At 38.1% G+C, this 18,758-nt stretch overlaps 1 protein-coding gene across 1 annotated transcript in view; it reads right to left on the bottom strand.

Annotated features, from left to right (window-relative positions):
• Positions 1-10,502, bottom strand: part of JADE1 (jade family PHD finger 1) — a 139,454-nt gene extending 128,952 nt beyond the window's left edge. The window contains exon 1 of the mRNA XM_065634985.1: positions 10,428-10,502. The gene's annotated coding sequence lies outside the window, so the exon portion shown is untranslated. The remainder of the gene's footprint in view (positions 1-10,427) is intronic.
• Positions 10,503-18,758: the final 8,256 nt, after the last annotated feature.

The raw sequence follows: 18,758 nt of genomic DNA, 5'->3' as shown, positions 1-18,758 counted from the left end.
ATACGGCATTTCCTCTCAGTACTAGTCTCGATAAAAATTATTTGAAGAATACACCTCCTAAATTATTTAATCTTTATTATTATTATTTAATTTAAAAATAACTTTTGCCTTATATATAACAGTTTGAAGATAGGCCAAGAATATATGAATTAAATATTTTAACCGTGTTCCTTGGAGACGCTAGCTCTTGTCTAAGGGGATCCTTCATCTCACAGTTTCCTTTAATGGAGAGCGTGCGCTTAGGTTAAATAATGTTTCCCAAACTTTTTAGTAACTTGATACCTTTCTACACTTGAATTCCCCCAAGATTCTTAACAGGAATCTCCTGCAATTCCCAGCTGACGACAGTCGGAAAGGCAGGATCTTTGTGGCATAAGGAAAGTACAGTTTGAACAAATCTCTGGAGTTTAAAAAGGGATCCATCCATGCTAGGAAAGGGGAGCTGTGGAGCTGGTCTCCTCAGTCCCTGCTATGGTGTAGTGCCATCTCGTGGGCCCCAGCGGTTTCCAGCAGAAAGCAGAGGAGGAAGGTGGAAACGAAGATGCAGAGAGAACAGGTCGTTTCAGCAAAGAAACTAAACCCCATTTCATCTGCTATGTTCCTGATGTAGTAGAGCATTCAAAGCAACTTGTAGGCATCTGATTACTTAATTACCATTGCACATGTTTATTCTTGAGTGCCTTCACGGTCTTTTCAGGCAATATATGTGAAATCTGGGTGTCACTACTCCAGAAAACTTAAATATAAAACGTGAAGATTTGGCCCAAAATCTGAAGTACAACCATGAGTAACTTTAAATAACAGAAGCAGTAAAAAATAAACACTAAAATGAAAGATATCTAAGAGATTAATATAGTCCTTCTGTACAATTACTACTGTATATTAATATTTGCTCATCATTTTTCATAGAATCACAGAATCATATAATATCTCCAGCTGGAAGGGACCCATAAGCATCACTGAGTTCAACTCCCTGCCGCTTGCTGGACTACCTAAAACTAAACCATATGCCTGAGAGCATCATCCAGACGCCCCTGGAACTCTGACAGGCTTGGTGCTGTGACCACTTCCCTGGGGAGCCGGTTGCAGGGACCGACCACCCTCCCTGTGAAGATCCTTCTCCCAGTGTCCAGTCTGAACTTGCCCTGACACAGCTTCATTCCATTTAATTCATACAATTTAACACAGTTAAAAATAATTAATTTATCCACAAAACACGTCTGTGAACTAGGTACCAGAAAAACCTAGAAAAAAAATATTTGTTTTGCTTCACAAATTGTGTGGTCTGAGAAAGAAAACGTCATTGGGTTTTTTTCTCATGAAGTGATTTCATATTATTTCCAAATGACCCTATTCCACTCTAAAGGGAAGTGAAACAATTTTGATTTATAATGATTTAAAATCACAGACTTGCATTAGAATGCTAACCTGTCATACTTCTGAACTCCCACTCTGGCTGTGCACAGGCACTATTTTGTCAATCCAGCAAGCTTTTAGTTACTATACTTCCCAAAATAAATGCATCACTAATCGGCAATTACTAAAACAGCATCCAGTCTGAATCTAACCTTTTGCAATAAAGTAATTTTAAAAAATATATTATCCAGATTAATAACTACTTTGTTTTCCTAGGTAGATCACAATCTCCTTCACTGCTTTGGTTATTTTTTTTTCTGACATGACTGGAAACTCTTTTGCTAAAGGAAATGTATCTGCCTTTATTAGATTAGGATTTGGCAGCAAACTCCGAAAGATTACAGTCTATCATATCAGATGACACCAGGGCTTAAAACTTTTCACATTCCTTTAGATACACATTCTAGTAGGGTTCTGCACAAATTCTCACATCTGAATTTAAAAACCCCTCATTTTTGCTTTGTGTCTGTTGCTGAATGAGTACAAAGAACTCTTGCGTTTTATTTTGTTGGAAAAACTCATTTGTTCTTAGAGTAGAAAAAAATCACCAAAAATCGCTTAGTTCCATCAAGGATTTATATGTTGCAATAAAATTCACTTTCTTGAGAGAAGGTACACACGCTCCCCATAAAATGCAGGAAATGTAGGCATTCAAACCAGCAAATTTATTGGACTGCCACCTATGTTCCCAGTAAAAGATGCCAAGAAATGGAGAGGATCTAATCTTTGTCACCTCTAAGAAGTTAGGGGTCTATCCTTATTCAGGATTCTCAGCTACTGGTTTTCTTCTAGAGCTAGGGTCTATGTCACATCAGCCCCTCTCGTAAAAAACAACTGAGAGAATTGACAGCATTTCCCATTTTGCAATACTTGGTAACTTAAAGGTTAAAGCATTTGCTTTTGTAGGGGAAGGTGCATGTTTGAATTCCTCCTCTGGATAAACTGAAGCCTTGATTTTTGTTCTTCCATGACTGATGTGAGATACCTGTTCTTCAGGATCCGTGATCAATACCATTTTCTCCTCTTTCTCTGGCTCCAAACTAGAGAACAAGAAATTCAAGCCCTCAGCTCCAGGAAAGAGCTGTGACTATTGTGTTTGGGGAGCAGGGTACACACAGAAAAACTTTAGATGTCTTCTTCCTACCTGTCTTTTGCGCAGACAGATCTAAACCCCATGCCATTAAAACAAACACACAAGCCCACAGCCTTCATGTAACATTTCCAAGATTCCTTAACCTGCCAATATAGTTTCATTGCAAGCTGGTTTTGTGGACATTCCTTATATTAAGTACTTTAATTTCTGACAAAAATACAGAATTGAGAAGGTTTTTCTCTCTGTTTTCAAATGGAAAGACTTGGTTGTCAGACAGAGTAAGATTTTAAAATGCTACTCCAATCTTAGAATACATAGCTGGCATTGACAGAATGTTTTATGATGTGATCTCGCTCTCCTACTTCCAGTTAAGATTAATAAAGTCCTCACCTCCCCTTTGGCCTCCAGATCTTATTCCAGCCAGAAATCACACCTTAAAGTAAGTGATCCTGCCAGATACTTCATAGATTCTCATGAACCATGAAAGCGGCAGGTCCGTTCCATCACAGACCTTCCCAAATGTGTTGAAGTGAAACAGGAAAAATAATAGGTATGTTCACCTACACATGTGAGTATCATCTGGTGTTATAATTAGCATCCTTCATTTCTAGACAACACACATGTAAGAATGTGGTCTACCCTGAAGTTTCTAGAAGTTTCTTTTTGTATGCTTATTCCTGTATTACTGCAGCCAAATGACATAATTATTTCATTAAGACCTATATTTTTAAATATCATCCTAATATATATGATGAAATACTTTAAACAAATTTCTGAGCATTATTACGCTGTACAGTACAATGTACAGGGCTCTTCTCTGAAATGCATGTAATTCCAGAAATATTAACATAATTAACACAATGTTTTTTAAAAGCTATCTAGTGGGGAAAAACAACAACCAAACAAACAAACCACAAACCAAACAAAAACAAAAACCCAACAACAAAAAACTCCCACAAACAACAAACAAAAACAGGAAAACAAACACAAATGCAAATGGAGTTAACCAGAAAAAAATTACCAGAGATGAGCCAAAGTGCTTGAGGGACTCTGGCAACCAGTTCTCTTCTATTCAGGCTGGGCCCAGTGCTGGGACTGTATTCAATGCCATATATGACTGTCAATTTTAAGCACAGCATGACAACGCAGCCACGTGTTCAAACAACTTTTTGCGTTACTTTGCAAAGTGATTTCGAATCTGTATTTTGTAGGCTTTTTCCCTTTTTCAAACAGTAACATTTCCAGGATATAACTGACTTAGTGTTCTACACTGTGAGTTAATAGTCTAGATTTACAAGGGGAAAGGACTGGTATTTTTGCCTTCAAGATTGCTCTAAGAAAACACCTGCATTTAGGAGAAGAAATTTTATAGAGCTATGAGATATTGTCCAGGGTACAAAATGGAAGTATTAAGAGTTATATGCCATCTGAGGCTGAAATTAATATATTTTAAATTTACTGTTCACTCTTACACACATGGTATATGTTTAATATAATTCTCAATGCCTGTAGACTTCTTTAAAGCATAACTGAGATAAATTTACTGTCAGATGAAGGAACTGTGTATTCACACAGGAGTAATTACTTTTAGCCTTATTCCACATTTTAGCCTGAAACCTAGTCAGCATTTTCATTGCTGCCACAGAGGATCTGACATGAAGAAAACGCCTCTAATTGGAATCCCATAACCTCTAACTTACTTTTAACTTAACTCTAGCTATTATTATGATTACACTATAAAAAGAACTGCTGGAAGATCAATTATATGTGATACATTATCAACCAAAACCGTCTAGCATGTTTTCTCACGCCAAATTTAGTGCTATGTAGCAATGTCCAACATAACGGCCCAGTCCTGCTCCCATGACAGGGCTTTTGTCAGGCAAATGCGCTTGAGGTCACAGAGCCTGGCTGGAGTCATTTGGGTTCCAACACAACAGAGCCACATTTCTAGTCCTACACTTCCATGCACACCTGGAAATCACAGATGAGGCATAGTGCACCCAATTTTTGCCAGGCCAACATATTTTAGTAACAATATGACAAAATATTCTGTGATTTTATAGAGCTTTACAAAGGATAGGGAAGGATGGTGGCGCAAAATAATCCTGTTGTCCTAATGGTACTCATCCTTATCTAATTTCTCACATCTGAGATGAGAATTTGTTATGGGATTTTGACAGATTTTGGGGTTATTTAAAATAAACATCCACAGAAAAGATGCACCTTTTATTTTAGCAATGTTATCAAAGTAATTCTGCCTGGAGATCTTCACTGTTTTATAGATTCCGCCCACACTTAAATGTCAGATGTTCTTCTGAACAGCTCTCAGTCCAGACAAATACTGCCTTTTTGGTCTAGACCTTTCACCTCTGAAACAAATTATGTTGTTTACATGCTAAAAGCTCCTTCAAACTAACTACGGTAAATATCCTTCAACATGATCAGAAATGATTTCTTATGATTACTCTGCTGCATAGTGTGAGAAATAGACATTTCTATAGAAACAAGGTTATTATTTGCTGTGATTGAGTTTAAGCCTGATAGCCTTGGCTAATACACAGGACATGCTATTATTTTGTCTTTTTCATTCAGACCAGAACTCTTCCTCTCCTGGGTCAGAAGCAAATACAGTTGGGCATTATTACTCTGATTCTGCCTACAGGTTTCAGAGTAATCTGCAGTGCATTTTGCAAAATATACCATTTTTTATTACTGAAGCCTATGCATTATTTTTCAGGAACAATTTAGTTCAGTTTCTTTTTTCTGAATGTCACTGACTGAGGTTATTCTTCCTTTGTTACTACTGATTGTCATTGTATGGAAATCTTAGATTCTTAGTCTTAAAAATTTATTTCCTGTTGCATTGCTGTGCAAATAGTCATCCTGTTATTCCTTAGCACATAATAAATATTTCATTATCTTCCTAATTTGCCTGCTTAAATCTGTACTGTAGTAACATGTTTTCTGGTTTTATACTTTAATTCATATACCTAGAGTATTTGAAAGCCCACGATTGTTCTACGTAATACCCAATTACAAAAGCATTATGGCCAGGAAATGAAGTAAATTACATTTAATAAGTTCAGAATTCCTGTTTGAACTACATCTGTGAAATACAAGTGTATGCATCTGTCTCTGACAATGACAGAATAAGACATCTCGTAAATGTTTACAGTTATCATTTTAGTAACTAAGTTTAATTTCTCTATTAAATACCACTGGCTTTCTCTTGCCATTTATAAAGGAGCCCTGCTTCACAGAGAACAGAAAACCAGGAAAAACTAAGCAGGACACTGAAGTCATCTCAGGGTTCTGCTAACATTAGAAACCACTCAAGCTTTGCTCGAGAGACTCTTCATGTATTTATAACCCTCTAGTTTACCGTTTCCTTCCATCTACTCTATACACGGCGAACCTACCAAATGAATGCAGGACAGATAATATGGACCCCTTATTTGCTGACAGTGAGCTGTCTGATGCAAGGACCTTCACTCCAATCAGGTTTGAAAATGTCCTTGACAAAAACACTTATCATGTAGCAAAAACTATAGAGGCAGCCTGCTTAATACTATCCATAAAACCAAAACTACTGGAAAATAAGGCTAACAAGATAAAAGTAACTTAGAGTCACTTCAGAGATGAGAGGAACATCTGTTTTTTGCACAAAAAGTGCTGGTTTCATTTATTAATAGATTTCTGCTAAGTCCCAAGGCAGAACTTTTTGGGCCATGTACTCAGACTTTCCTTAAAGCCAGGTGAAGGCATCATTTAATCAGAGATGCTGCACATGTACTACCTGCTCAGGTGATCTTAAGCGATGTTATGACAGTGGTAACAGTAGCCTTGTTCTCCTACCAGTGACTCCATGCATGTCCTTTCTACTCTTTTTTCATCATCCTGAGTGGTTCCTGCCTTTTTTGAAAGCCATTGTGAGCAAGAGCAAGCTTAAGTAATGAGACTGGTAAAGGTCAACGCATTGGTCCTAACAGCTTTTTGGTAGCACACAGAATATAAGGCAAGACCCAGCACTGTGTTACTACAGTGAAAGCCATATATTGGGTTCTTTGGCTAAGAAAAGTGATCTGATTTGCCAGGGATGCTTCTGGTGTGTATATTTGTATGAGCATGCTCCATCAGCATTGTATCTCAAACGGTAAAAATCTTCCCTCACTTACATACAAGTAGAGTAATTTTCTCATCTTATTCATAAAATAGTGCAATATTATTCATGCTGAATAAAAGCTTGTTCTTAAATGGGCTTGACAGAAGAGTTTCTGTTAACACCTCCTCAAAGGTAAGTTAGGGCTTACAGCAGGAATAAATCAAATGCCACTGGACCATTTTGTACTTTGTTAGGAATAAGATTTTTCCAGTTTATTCATCATATCGAAACACTGCTTAGTTAAAATAATCCCACTCCCTTCTAATTGCAATGAGCCCTCCTCTTCAAAATGGCTTAGTCAGTTGGATTTTCTAGTTGTATCTAGGTGTCCCTTTGAAAAGCACAAAGTTGCTCACAATAAAAAGAAGACTAAACCACTATGGTATACTGCAGATGGCATCTGGGTGCCAAAATCCCCAAATTCGGGTTCTGAAAATCCTGTCCCGACAACTGAGCTACTGCGGCTATTTTTTTTTCTTTTTTGTAAGTTATGTTTTGCATGCTGTGAAGAATGAAGCAGTGTTCACTGTCAGCAGGAGCTGGAATGACTGAGCCTCCAGCACTCTTGATGTGTGCCCTGAAGGGACTCACTGCTCTCTCTGCCACACTTCCTTCAACTGCAAAATGAGCATATTGTAGCACCTTCCTCAGTGCAGGGATGGAAAAATAACCAGTAAACATGTAAAATTTTTTGTGATACTTAACTATACACTTCTAAATTAGAAGGGTGACAGGACCGGCAGCCCTTTTTTTTTGTATACTGATTTTTTTACTACAGTAAAATTTAAAAACTGTCGGAGAAATTACTAGAATATTTAAATTATTTATTGTTTCATCTTTCACTAAACATTTGTCAATTACCACTTTCTGGAGGCAGGTTTATGGGAGAATGAACATCTCTTAAGACAGGGCACCCAAAAGCCCTCCAGCTTTGTCAAGAGATTAACTCAAGGGAAGACCAAGAGTCTACACCACCAGCTGCAGGACTGTGTGCAGCTCAACAGAAGCAAGCACACCACTTGGTACTGCTCCAAACTTAAATAGTTAAGAACCAGTTTATGAGTCACCTATGATATGCTGTCTCCTCAGTCTGTGCTTCATTCATGAACAGACGGACTCTAAATATTCATGAAACAAATTTTCAAAACCGACTTGTAACCTCATAACCAAACACTAACTAGATAAACCTCTGTGAAAATATAACTGAAACAGATTTCTGGATGCAAGTGTAAGAAATATTGAACATTTACATCATAAACCCTGATCATACATTTTTAGAATGATGTTAGAATTTGAAAGACACTATTAAATGACATCATGGCACTAAATGAACCCAGTTTTGCAACAACGTTTGACAAACCTTACTAAATTGTGCTTTATTGTGCAAAGGAGAAGATTTAAAAGATTAGAAGTGCTTGGCAGAGTCAAAAAGTGGGCTCTACTACAGCCTAGTGAAGAGACCTACCACATTTTAGTTCTTTTCCCATCTCCAGTAAGGAGCTCAGAACAAACCAGAAACACATCCTATTTATTCCTTGTCTTCTAGCTTATGGAGAATAATAAATCATTATTGCAAATAGTTTCCTATATATTTAACAGAACAAATGGAACAATATACTGGACACCTCTGGAAAGATTCATAGTTATTGTAATGCACCAAGAAGCTGAGTCTTTCTGGTTCTGCTAAACGATGCAGTCATAACTGATACATGAATAATAAAATCCTAACATCGGCCAAAACAGATAAAAGAAAATAACCAAGTGATCTTCTGGTTGTGCTCAGAAGGAAGGATAAGACAAAGGCAATGTTATAGTCCACAACTTTTTGAGGGCTGATCAAGCACGTAATATTAAAATAAACACCTTGCTCTAAGGAAACGTACGTTATGATCCAACTCAAAATATGCTGAGAGTCACAGCTCACAGGGAAAGGAGAATTAGGAACTCATTCAGTGGTTCTATATCACTCAGCTCCTTATCCTTACAGAGGAAAGTGATTCTATAAGATATCAGCCAACTCTGTGAAGCAGGAACCATGGAAAAAGCTGCTAGAGTGGGGTCCAGAGATGAGTTGAATGCTTTCTGCTTTTTTGTTTGGTTGGTTGGTTGGGATTTAGTTCATAATGTTCTTAAAAGTATATTTTCATTGTGCTCCTTTGCAGCCATCTTATTTTAAATTAAATTCCCATTTAGCCCAAACGAAGGGCTCTGTTTTCAGGACTGGAGAGTACTTAGGTTACCAAATAAGGTAACTGGAACTAGATATAAATTAATTGTTGCCCTAGTTAAAAAGAAAAAACAACAATAACAAAAACCTGAAAGCAGAGTCTATGTGGCAGAACAGAAAATTTGAGCTGCATCATATCCATAAAATGCTGACATTCTCATTTTACAGTCATCACTGCAGCAAGAAAGAAATGTAACATTCTAACTTGAGATGTTATTTCTAACAAAAGATATCTTGTTGGAGAGAAACTGCACAAGTTTACATCCACAGCAACCTCAGTAGTGGCAATTCTAGGCTGAAAACAAAGAAAGATCTGATATGTATAAAAACCTCAAAAGGAATATAAAGGCAACTGTTACACCACAGCATGCAATTGCTACTATATGGTTATTTTGACACATACAAAGTACCCACCATGACAGTATCTTAGATACGCTTCTGAAACTTTCTAGGGTAAAATTTATTTATGTATATTGAAAAATAAAGCACTTAACATTTAAGAAAAGCTAGATTTAGGCTGGTGTTATAAATGTTATTCTCTCTTTATGCCTTCTCAACTTATGCACTAACAGAAGCAGGGCAACCCATGGCAAATAATAGGCTATCATGTAATTGTACACTGTATCATAATGTATTCAGTCTGGAAGGCAAAATTAAAGACACATTTACTTTCGTGGGAAGAAAAAAGCAAGTAATAATGGTGGATTTTAGAAGCTGGTATTTGTCAAGAACAGAGAATTAAAAGGCTTTTAGCAAATGGACTTTTTCTAACTGGTAAAAGTGCTGCATTGATAATTCTCCACAGTCACAACTCCAGCGCTGGTATCAATAATGGAAGTGATGTTAGAAGTAGAGCTCAAGGCACTGAGGCTCAAATTGCTGTCATCATCAAGGGGAAATGCTACATCTAATTGTAGATTCTCAAACAACCAGCTAGCCTGATTTAGTCTGATGACCCATCAAGATTCAATACTGAACTTAAGCAGGATTTTCTGGAAATAGTCTGTATATAAATCCTTAATGTGACTTCTGGAACACACTGTTCAGATCTTGTCCTCTTTACATGCAGTTTTTTAATTAATTTTTGTAGTATCTTATGGAATTTAACAAAGAACATATTGAACAATCAGAAAACGTAATTTCATGTAGGTTCATTTTAGTAGAAACACAAGCATACTGAGATCAAAGAGGACAACTTTAATAAGAGCTTGTCTTCACAATTACCTCAGTTGTCTCAGTTTCAGAATGAAAATAAGCTAAAGCTTTTCACTCAGCAGGTTTCTGTCCCTCATTCTAGTAGGTGATTAATTTAAATACTAATAAAATATAATCAACTTTTATCTTAGTCCTGTTGCTGCAATAACAAATTGATTTTAAGTATTATTCAAAGGGTACTTTACAGATACTGACCTATCACCACCCCAGGCTGGGTGTATTCCAATTGTATATTTTGGTTCATGTTTATTTCCAGGAATAATATTAACTACACTACTCAATAAACTAAATTGCAGGAGATTGGAATTTACCTTCTAAAATATGCAATTCCCATATGCAGCCACTGGATGGACTTACGGAGCCAGTGAATATTTTTTGATTGTAGGCAAGATGCAGAATTAGGTGAGCAACTGGGAAGAACTTTCCCTTCCGGGCAGTAGGAGACATTTTCTGTAGAAAAGGCTTGAGCCTGAAAAGCAAGGTACAAGAAGGGATTTTAGTCACTTCTCTTCAATTGGTCCTTATTTTTCAACACAATTAGTTTAAGAAAAACTAGGCTGTGGAAATGAAACAAACAGAGTGATAAGAAAATTAGTTTGTAGGAGAACATATAGGTCAGTTCCAAATGTGATTATTTGACATTAAAGTTTTAGAGTAAAAGCACTAAAAATTGTACTGAAAATAAGCTTTTTTTTTTTTGATAGCTCAGTTTGCGAACAGAAGTAGATCATACATATTTAAAGTTCTGATTGATTTTTAAAACATATGCTACTTTAAAATGCTTATATTCTTTAAGAATAAATTAGGAAAGTATTTGCTTTACATATCTCACCTTCTTCTGGAATAGGAACCTATGAAAGCTTGAATCACTTCACGTAAGTGTAAAACAAGCTCTGTATTAAGTAAGAGTATGATCATCCATGAATATAAAAATTTTATTTCCTTTCTTATTAGAACTGGCTGTTGCAATTACTTCTGAGTGTTTTGAAAGCATTATACTTAACTATAACAAAATCTATTTAATGCACTTTTTTAGACCAGTTACCATTTCAGTGTATACAGCAGTGACAAAATATATATGTGATTCCATATCCTTTGTTCTCTTGTTGTGTAGCTAAGCAGTAGTTACCAGTTGCAGCAGGAAAACTCAGTAAATTCACATCAAAAAAGTCCAAGTAAAGAGGGTTGCTGTGGGGAGAACTAAAAATATACCTGTATGAGCCTAGGAAAAAGAAGAGCTTCTTGCATAAATCTCCCTGTACCTGTTGTTCTAAATCTGTGGGCAGTGGCAGTGACTAACACGGCCCCTCCATGCCCTCTCTGTAGATACACTCAGTTACAGGATCTAAATGTGGATTGCATGGTTTTATCATTTTATCTGACCGCCATCACCCTATTCTGTCCCAAACAATTTAGAATAGCACTAAACCTAACTATAGCTGAGGTTAGTCTGCATGCCTGAATTTCTTTTGTCCTTGTACTGTGAAGGTCATACAGAGAGTCTGTGTGGTGAGTGAGTGTCCTCTGACTCTATTTGATTGCATGGGATAGTCTTACTGGGTACCTATTATAGCCAGGATGAATGAGATACAGTTCAAAAAGCACGTGAGCACGGAAGGGAGGCTGGGTCAGGTTCAGTGCTACTCTGTATGGCTTTCAGTCTCCTTCTGGAACAAAACATGAAAGGACACTATAGGCACATCTCAGCTAACAACTTCCCCATCCTAATTTACTTCTTAACCTCCTACAACAGCAACTCCGTGGATAAAATGACACTTGCAGAAAAATCACTCTGGATTTCACCAATATTTTGCTGCTTTCTATCATATTCTGTAAATTCCTGTTATTTTCTAGAACAGCAACCAAGCCTGATATAGGGCTCAAAACAAACTAACTTAGCAGCCACACTTAAAGCATGTATTTTAACACCATTCTAAATCAGGAGCTGATATACATTAATTAAGTGCCTGTGATGACCACACAGGCCACGGAATAAGATGGAATGACAACTCTTAGGGTTACAACAATCGTGGTGCCCATCACTGGACACTGGCTGGAAATGCATGGAACAAGTCTCTGGCATGCCAAGGCTCCTGAATGCCATGTGCTGTCCTGGCCTCAGATGGGGAAATACCATCTGGCATAAAAACCCTGTAGTTGGTACTGTAGGCTCCTCTCTCTCCCTCCCCACTTCCCCCCACCTCTATGACAGCTACAAATACAGTGATCTTGCAGGAATGAAGTCAGGCTACAAGAATATTGAACAACTGAGTCAGAGACTAGGAATGGAGCTGGCAACTCTAGAAACGGCCTAATATACATAATTGCCTAAAAGAAAAATTGTGACAAATCAGGTTCTCCTGAATCTCTCACCAGGCAATGCGATCCCCTCCATGTTCTCCCCACTACATACAGTGTCATGTCACAGGTGTGTGCCTCCCTGCTAAAAACCCCCTGGAAAAGATCACAACTCAGCCAAGAATGCTTTCCCCTTCGAAGCCCCTGTGCACAACCTGCTATTCTTAGCTTGTTCTGACCTCCTTTAGTTTCTTGACCTTGTTGTGGAATTAGGTGCTGGTCTGCTTTTAATCACGCCAGACCAACCAAACAGCAATCTTCTCATACCAGGGCTGATTTAGGAAGCCTTTGCTAAGCTGCTGCATTGGGAATCTTCCACCATTCAGAGATTAGGTCACAGACTTCCTTCCAGGGTAGGTGGCACCAAGAGCTGCCAGCTCCAAGCTGGAACAATAAACTGGGTGGGGCAGCACTCTCATGGTACAGAAGGCAATGTAGACAGAGCCTGTGGAATTACTACTACCACTGATCTAACTACCTACATAAGCAAATCAAGTGAATCATCTACCTTACTGGTCTACCAAGCCTCAGACACACATGTGATACTGGATATATAATGGTGGACTGACTACCATGAATTACATTTTTAAAGTGCTTCTAAATTACACGTTACGATGCAAGCTACTTAAAGATACATGCTCAGTTTCGGAATGGTCCTCTTTCAGACAGAAAATCTAAGTAATTTATTTTTCTAGATGAACTACTGAATATGAAATTGTTTATTCCTACAAATAGAATATTTGTTTAAAGTTGTAAAACAAAAGAGTTGCAGGATAATCTCATTATTCTATCACTATGTCAAGCTTTTCAATCAACTCTGGTCAGGAAATATAAAATAAATATCTATACATATAATATTGCTTTTAATTAAAGCTCTGTCAGGCAATTAGTTGCTATATCCACAAATGACAAATCTGATGCAAAGCTCTGAATCTTTTCACTCACGTATTGTTTGCTAAATTGCTTTATTTGCATTGGATGCACTACTAAAATAATTCCAATTAGTAACCAATCTGTTCCTGTTACTGTACACCTGAAAGTGTAAGAGCAAATCTGTCCTATTATAGCCAAATGACAAATATCAGAAAAAACGTTGCCAAGGCTGCCTGGTTTGTCTGTGTTGAGGCCTGTGGATTCCCACCTGTTCTGTGCAATCCCACTGCGTATATTATGTCGCAGCACAGGCTAAGTACAGCTTGGATCACTGCAAGTGTGGGTGACATATGACATTCAATATGAATTCCCTCACTTCATTAACATCATGTACTTTCTCTGACACATAAAAATTTTAGTAGCATATTCTTAAAATTTATAAAATTGGCTTTGATTTCTTTTTGGGCATTCATGTGTGCCATTCTGAAGAAGTAACAAGATTACAGTACTCATATTGCGCAACCCCGACATTTGAAATGTCTAAACCTCATGCCAAATTACTTTCTGCATATTCAAAGTGCTTGCACATACTCATGCTGATAGGTATTTCTCATCTCCTGGCATTTTGGTATTGATTTCAGATTAGGTTTTTAAAGGCATAAAGACTACCAGTACATGTTTCCATGTGTTCTGTAACCTATTTCTACTCAATTCAGTGTCTAATTTCTGAGACCACACACACAGTCCTAGGTCATTGAAAACAAATGTCCATGCAAATATGAAGGGAAAAGGAATTTGAAATGAAAAATAATAATTTGCAATTCCTGAACAACAGATGAAAAAATTTATAAACCTTCTGTCCTGAAGAACACCTGCTATTATTTACGTATACTCAAATTCCAAAGCCAGAAGTTGGTTAACACCAGACTTTTCTTCCCACTAGCAAATGCGTATCCAGAGCTGACCAATTAGGTTCATAACCACACTCAACGAAGCAAGTCCTGACCCAGAGGTAACCCTCTGCCTATTCTGCTAGTCTTCAGTGCTTAAAGACTCCTTGTACTACATCCCAGCTACCTGTGTCTGACCTTGATCCTCACTGCTTTATAATGAAGTACGTCTTTGAGATGTGAAAATGTGTTATACAGTGTACTTTACACTCAGAAATGTGAGTCTTGCACTGCCTGCTAATGTGCAGGCTGCATGCCACAAATCTGCCCTCATTAGACATCCAATCCAACCCTGATGAGGGAATGGATTCTTTCAAAAGGACTTGGGAGAACAATGCAGAGTAAGTATTCATTTCATGGACCAATATGCATTGGTATGTACCAATATGCGTATGAATTTCATGTACCAATATGCATTTTCCTTATCCATGATCCAGAGCCTCTGGATAAGCTCAGAGCTAATAGTGACTGAAAAGCAGGGGAATAGCCTTTATACGTATACTTGAGACAAAGATTGATGGAAATGGATGCCACAGTTACATAGGGAAGATGTACATTCATGTGTGTAGTAATCAAAAAGGAATATAGTGGTCTAGCATAAATTACAAGACTCATAGTACTAATAAAACAGAGAAGGGTACTGTGATCTTTTTCATAATACATTCTTGCATTAAGGAGTTCAGTGATTTCTAAATATAACAGTACTGTGTAGCAGCACTACTTAGATAAACTGGAGTGGCAATGTCATTTAATCTAAAAATAGAAAAATGCTTCTCCCTAGAAATACCTAAAGACTCTAACTGTGGTTTCACAAGCAGCTTAAGGCAGTTTAAGTTTGCGCAGTCATGGAAAGCAGCTGTCCTGTCGTCTCCTCCACCTCTTCTGAAAGTTCTGCTCTTCCCTTGCCAGGGCACTGTACTGTAAAACACCACCATGCCATGTCATAGCCATTCAGTTTCCTGAACAAGACCACGTTACATCCAGCCAGCTCAGAGAACACAGCAGCAACTCCGTGACAATTTGTGTAGAGGTCCTAGGTAGCAGTTAGGTTAGGTATTAATGAGGTGTGAGTGAGTCTGGAATCCAGATATCCGTTTTCACGCTTAAGCTCCTGACACAGTGGACGCTTGCATGCCTCAAAATGAAATCCAAAGTGACTAGTGAGCTGATCAGGATGCTTCTTGAAGCCACTGTCTTAGGAAGTACTTGCCTACAGTGGGAAACCTCAGTGCAGGGCTGCAGGCGGTCTGTTCCATCTACTTGGCTATCACCATGCAGAATTTCCAGAAGGAAGTCAGGATGGATCAGTGTCCTCTGCTAACATGATCTAGCAGGGGAGAACACCATGGTGATAACATCTCAATTTACAAAATGGTACTAGTCCTTCATCAGAGGTGGGAAATATGGCCTAATTCCTCCTTTGGCCAAATGTGGTTAAACACAGATCTCTCTCAGGTGTGTTCCGGTCGTCAGGCTAACATTTTGCTGTTGGATGAGAGCTAGAATAAAGTAAACCGTCAGGCACTTGTGCTACTTGAAGTTGTGCCACTTAAAGAGAAAAGAGAATGTCAGGCTCATTGGACAGGATAGGAAACAGGACACAATCCTCCCATGTAAAAAGAAACAAAGAAAGAACACATCTTAATGACATGATGATCAATTGTAGGTATAGGAAATGCAGCTCTGCATCTGAATGTAGGGAGGGAAAAAGGATTTCGTTTCCTTACATGTGAGCTGCTAATTACTGTCAATTAAAAACAGAACAACAACAAAAAAAAACAACCCAAACCACAGGTTTATCTTATAAAACTTCAAGAGTGTGGTCTTTTTTCATGCCTCCAGATGGAAGCTGCATGTGTCACACATAAATTTACTTTATCAAGCCTTCATTTTCTACTGCAAGGTAGTACTCACACAGAAGCCCCTACTTCCATCTACGCAAAGTTGTGTGAATAATGATGAACAATGACAGGTATTTCTAAAATGTAGATTATATAGCTGTATTTTCACTGCCTCAGCCAGAATGCCTCTAGGTCAAGTAGCAGAGGTGCATGCCATAGTACTATCTGACAGACTGTTAGAAAATGTAGACATATCGCCATTGCTATTTTTGGGTTCTTCTTTCCTGAATTGTATGAGAGTGATGAGGCTACAGAGCAATTTCTACTTCTTTCCCCTCCTTTGAGCTGCAATGATTGCCTTTCATTTTTAAGATGTTTCCAATTGTTAATAGCAAGGATCACAAAATATGTATTGCTGTTATAAAGACTGTAAACAAAGAGACTTCTTAAAATCCTGTGTCATGGGCCTTCTGCCATCTTTCCGCATACATCATGCACAGAACTTCCACCCTCAGCCTTAAAACCAGTTAAAGCTACCCGAAGACTATTTCAGATTGGACTGTCCTGCTAAACCAGTATCACTGCTACTCTTTACCTAAGAATCTTTTTATGAGTTGCCAGTCAGGTCACTCAAATTCTCAGTTCAACGAGCAGGAGAATCAGCTACCATGTCCTCACATTTCCATGGGGGCTCTCACATCAACACAGAACATCTCACCTACATGAGTTCTCAAGTGCAAATCAATAGAGAGGACAGAGGAGAAAAGAGCAAGTATTAGCCACAAACTCTGCTGATCACCAGACTTGTATCAAAAAGACAATCATAAACTGCCTCTTCTAGATAAAGGCTACATTCAACAACAGTGCTTTGTTTCCTTTTGTTTTGGAGAATGAGGAACAGTTGCAATATGTTATTTCTAATCCACTTTCACAACATGGGGTAAGAAGATATTTAAACAGGGAGATTAGGCTGTATCAGCTACTCTTTGAAGCAGTCTATAAAAAAGGAATTGCAGCTGCCATAGTGAGGTAACACCTGTATTCCTGGCTGTAAAACGTCTGGAATTCAATCAGATTTGAACTTTGCAGAGTGTTTGCATACATGTGTCAGTTCACAGTTCTCTGCTCTCTGGACAGACTAAGATAGCATGGTTTGTCCCTTTTTGCAGGTAGAAAAGGAACTGGCTTGCTTTCTAAATAATCACAGCTTTTCTACCTGTTTTCTTAGCAAAATTAGCATTAATGGACAGCTTGGGACTCTACATTTGGTCACTGATTACAGCCATAAACAGCCACCAAGCCTGATGCAGTTCCGCTGTATGTAATGAGATAATTTGTGTATTCCAGAGCACTACATCTTAAATGTAGACTTTCAGTCAGTCCATCTGGATAGAGGAGAAAGAGGGACTCCACCAAAATTAGCAGCTATGGTTAAAGGACAAGGCAGGAGACCAGAAGTTGTTTGCTGTATCTGAGAGACACTTCAGGAGTCTAAGTCTGAGAAAGACACAGAGACTGCTGGGGGTGGCCAGGTGGCTGGCTGGTGGCTATGGCACTCCGAGAACAGCCGGGAGGGCATTAGTGATACTGCAGCATCTTAGAACACAAGGAAGCGTTTTCTCATTTTCTAAAATAATCTATTTTAGCTGAGCAGGAGGAAGTAAAGGGAGCTGTTTTCTTCTGAATCTGCTGCTCTTATGAGGGCCTCATTCTGGTTGTTCTAACTATAATCTACTTCAGATGAAAGAGGTAAATATAATCAGCTATCTATGGGATTCCTGCAGCTAAGAAATCTGCTATTTCCTGCAGCACAGCTATAGGCACAGAAAATTCAGCTAAACTGAGAGATTTTATGATTGCATTAGCAAATATCTAAGTACCACCTAAGACATGCATTACCTACATAGGATGGAATGGTACTGCTCGCAATCGATTGTAGGAGCAGCAGAAGGGAGGAGCACGGTACAAATTATGACAAACACAGCTATACTGATACATGGAGAACTGTAGTCTCGTCAAACAGCAGATTATTCTCCGTCCCCATCTCATTTTGTACAGAGGGAGAAACAGAGCTTAGGTATCCATGATAATATGTCTCCAACTGGTCTTAAAATTATAAATGTCTCTGATAGCAGAAACAGAACTCCTGATTTTATATATGCAAGAATAATTTTTAAATGTTCTTGCACTGAACAACTTTTTTGTAAAAAATATAAAATGCCTTTTTGAAATCAAAAGCAGAATATGAAGGCTTCCGCAGTGAAAGTATTTAATTTGAAAACTCTAGTTGTGCTCCGTTTCCCAAGTTTAATTAGCAAAAACTGCCAGGATTCTACTAGAAGGAAGAGAACTTTTTTTTTTTATATACTAGATCAAATTTTCTCTTCTAATAATTAGTTTCTTTAAAAGAAGAGGGTTTTTTTCTTCTCATGTATGCAGCCTTTAATTAGTCTGTTCAGACACAGGTAGTATTAGCTAGACTCTGTCACAATTACCCACATTTGGTAGCTAATTACTCCTTGAATAGTCTTAAGGCTACCAGCAATTTTAGTACAATTGGCAGCCTGGGGCCCCTAGGAGCTGTTCCAGCAACCAAGAATAGCTGGAACAGAGAGGTGAG

The sequence above is a fragment of the Caloenas nicobarica genome, chromosome 4, assembly GCF_036013445.1.
Source record: "Caloenas nicobarica isolate bCalNic1 chromosome 4, bCalNic1.hap1, whole genome shotgun sequence".
NCBI classification, from domain to species: Eukaryota; Metazoa; Chordata; class Aves; order Columbiformes; family Columbidae; genus Caloenas; species Caloenas nicobarica.
Note: the sequence above shows the minus strand (reverse complement) of the source record. Positions and strands in the feature narration are given on the sequence as shown.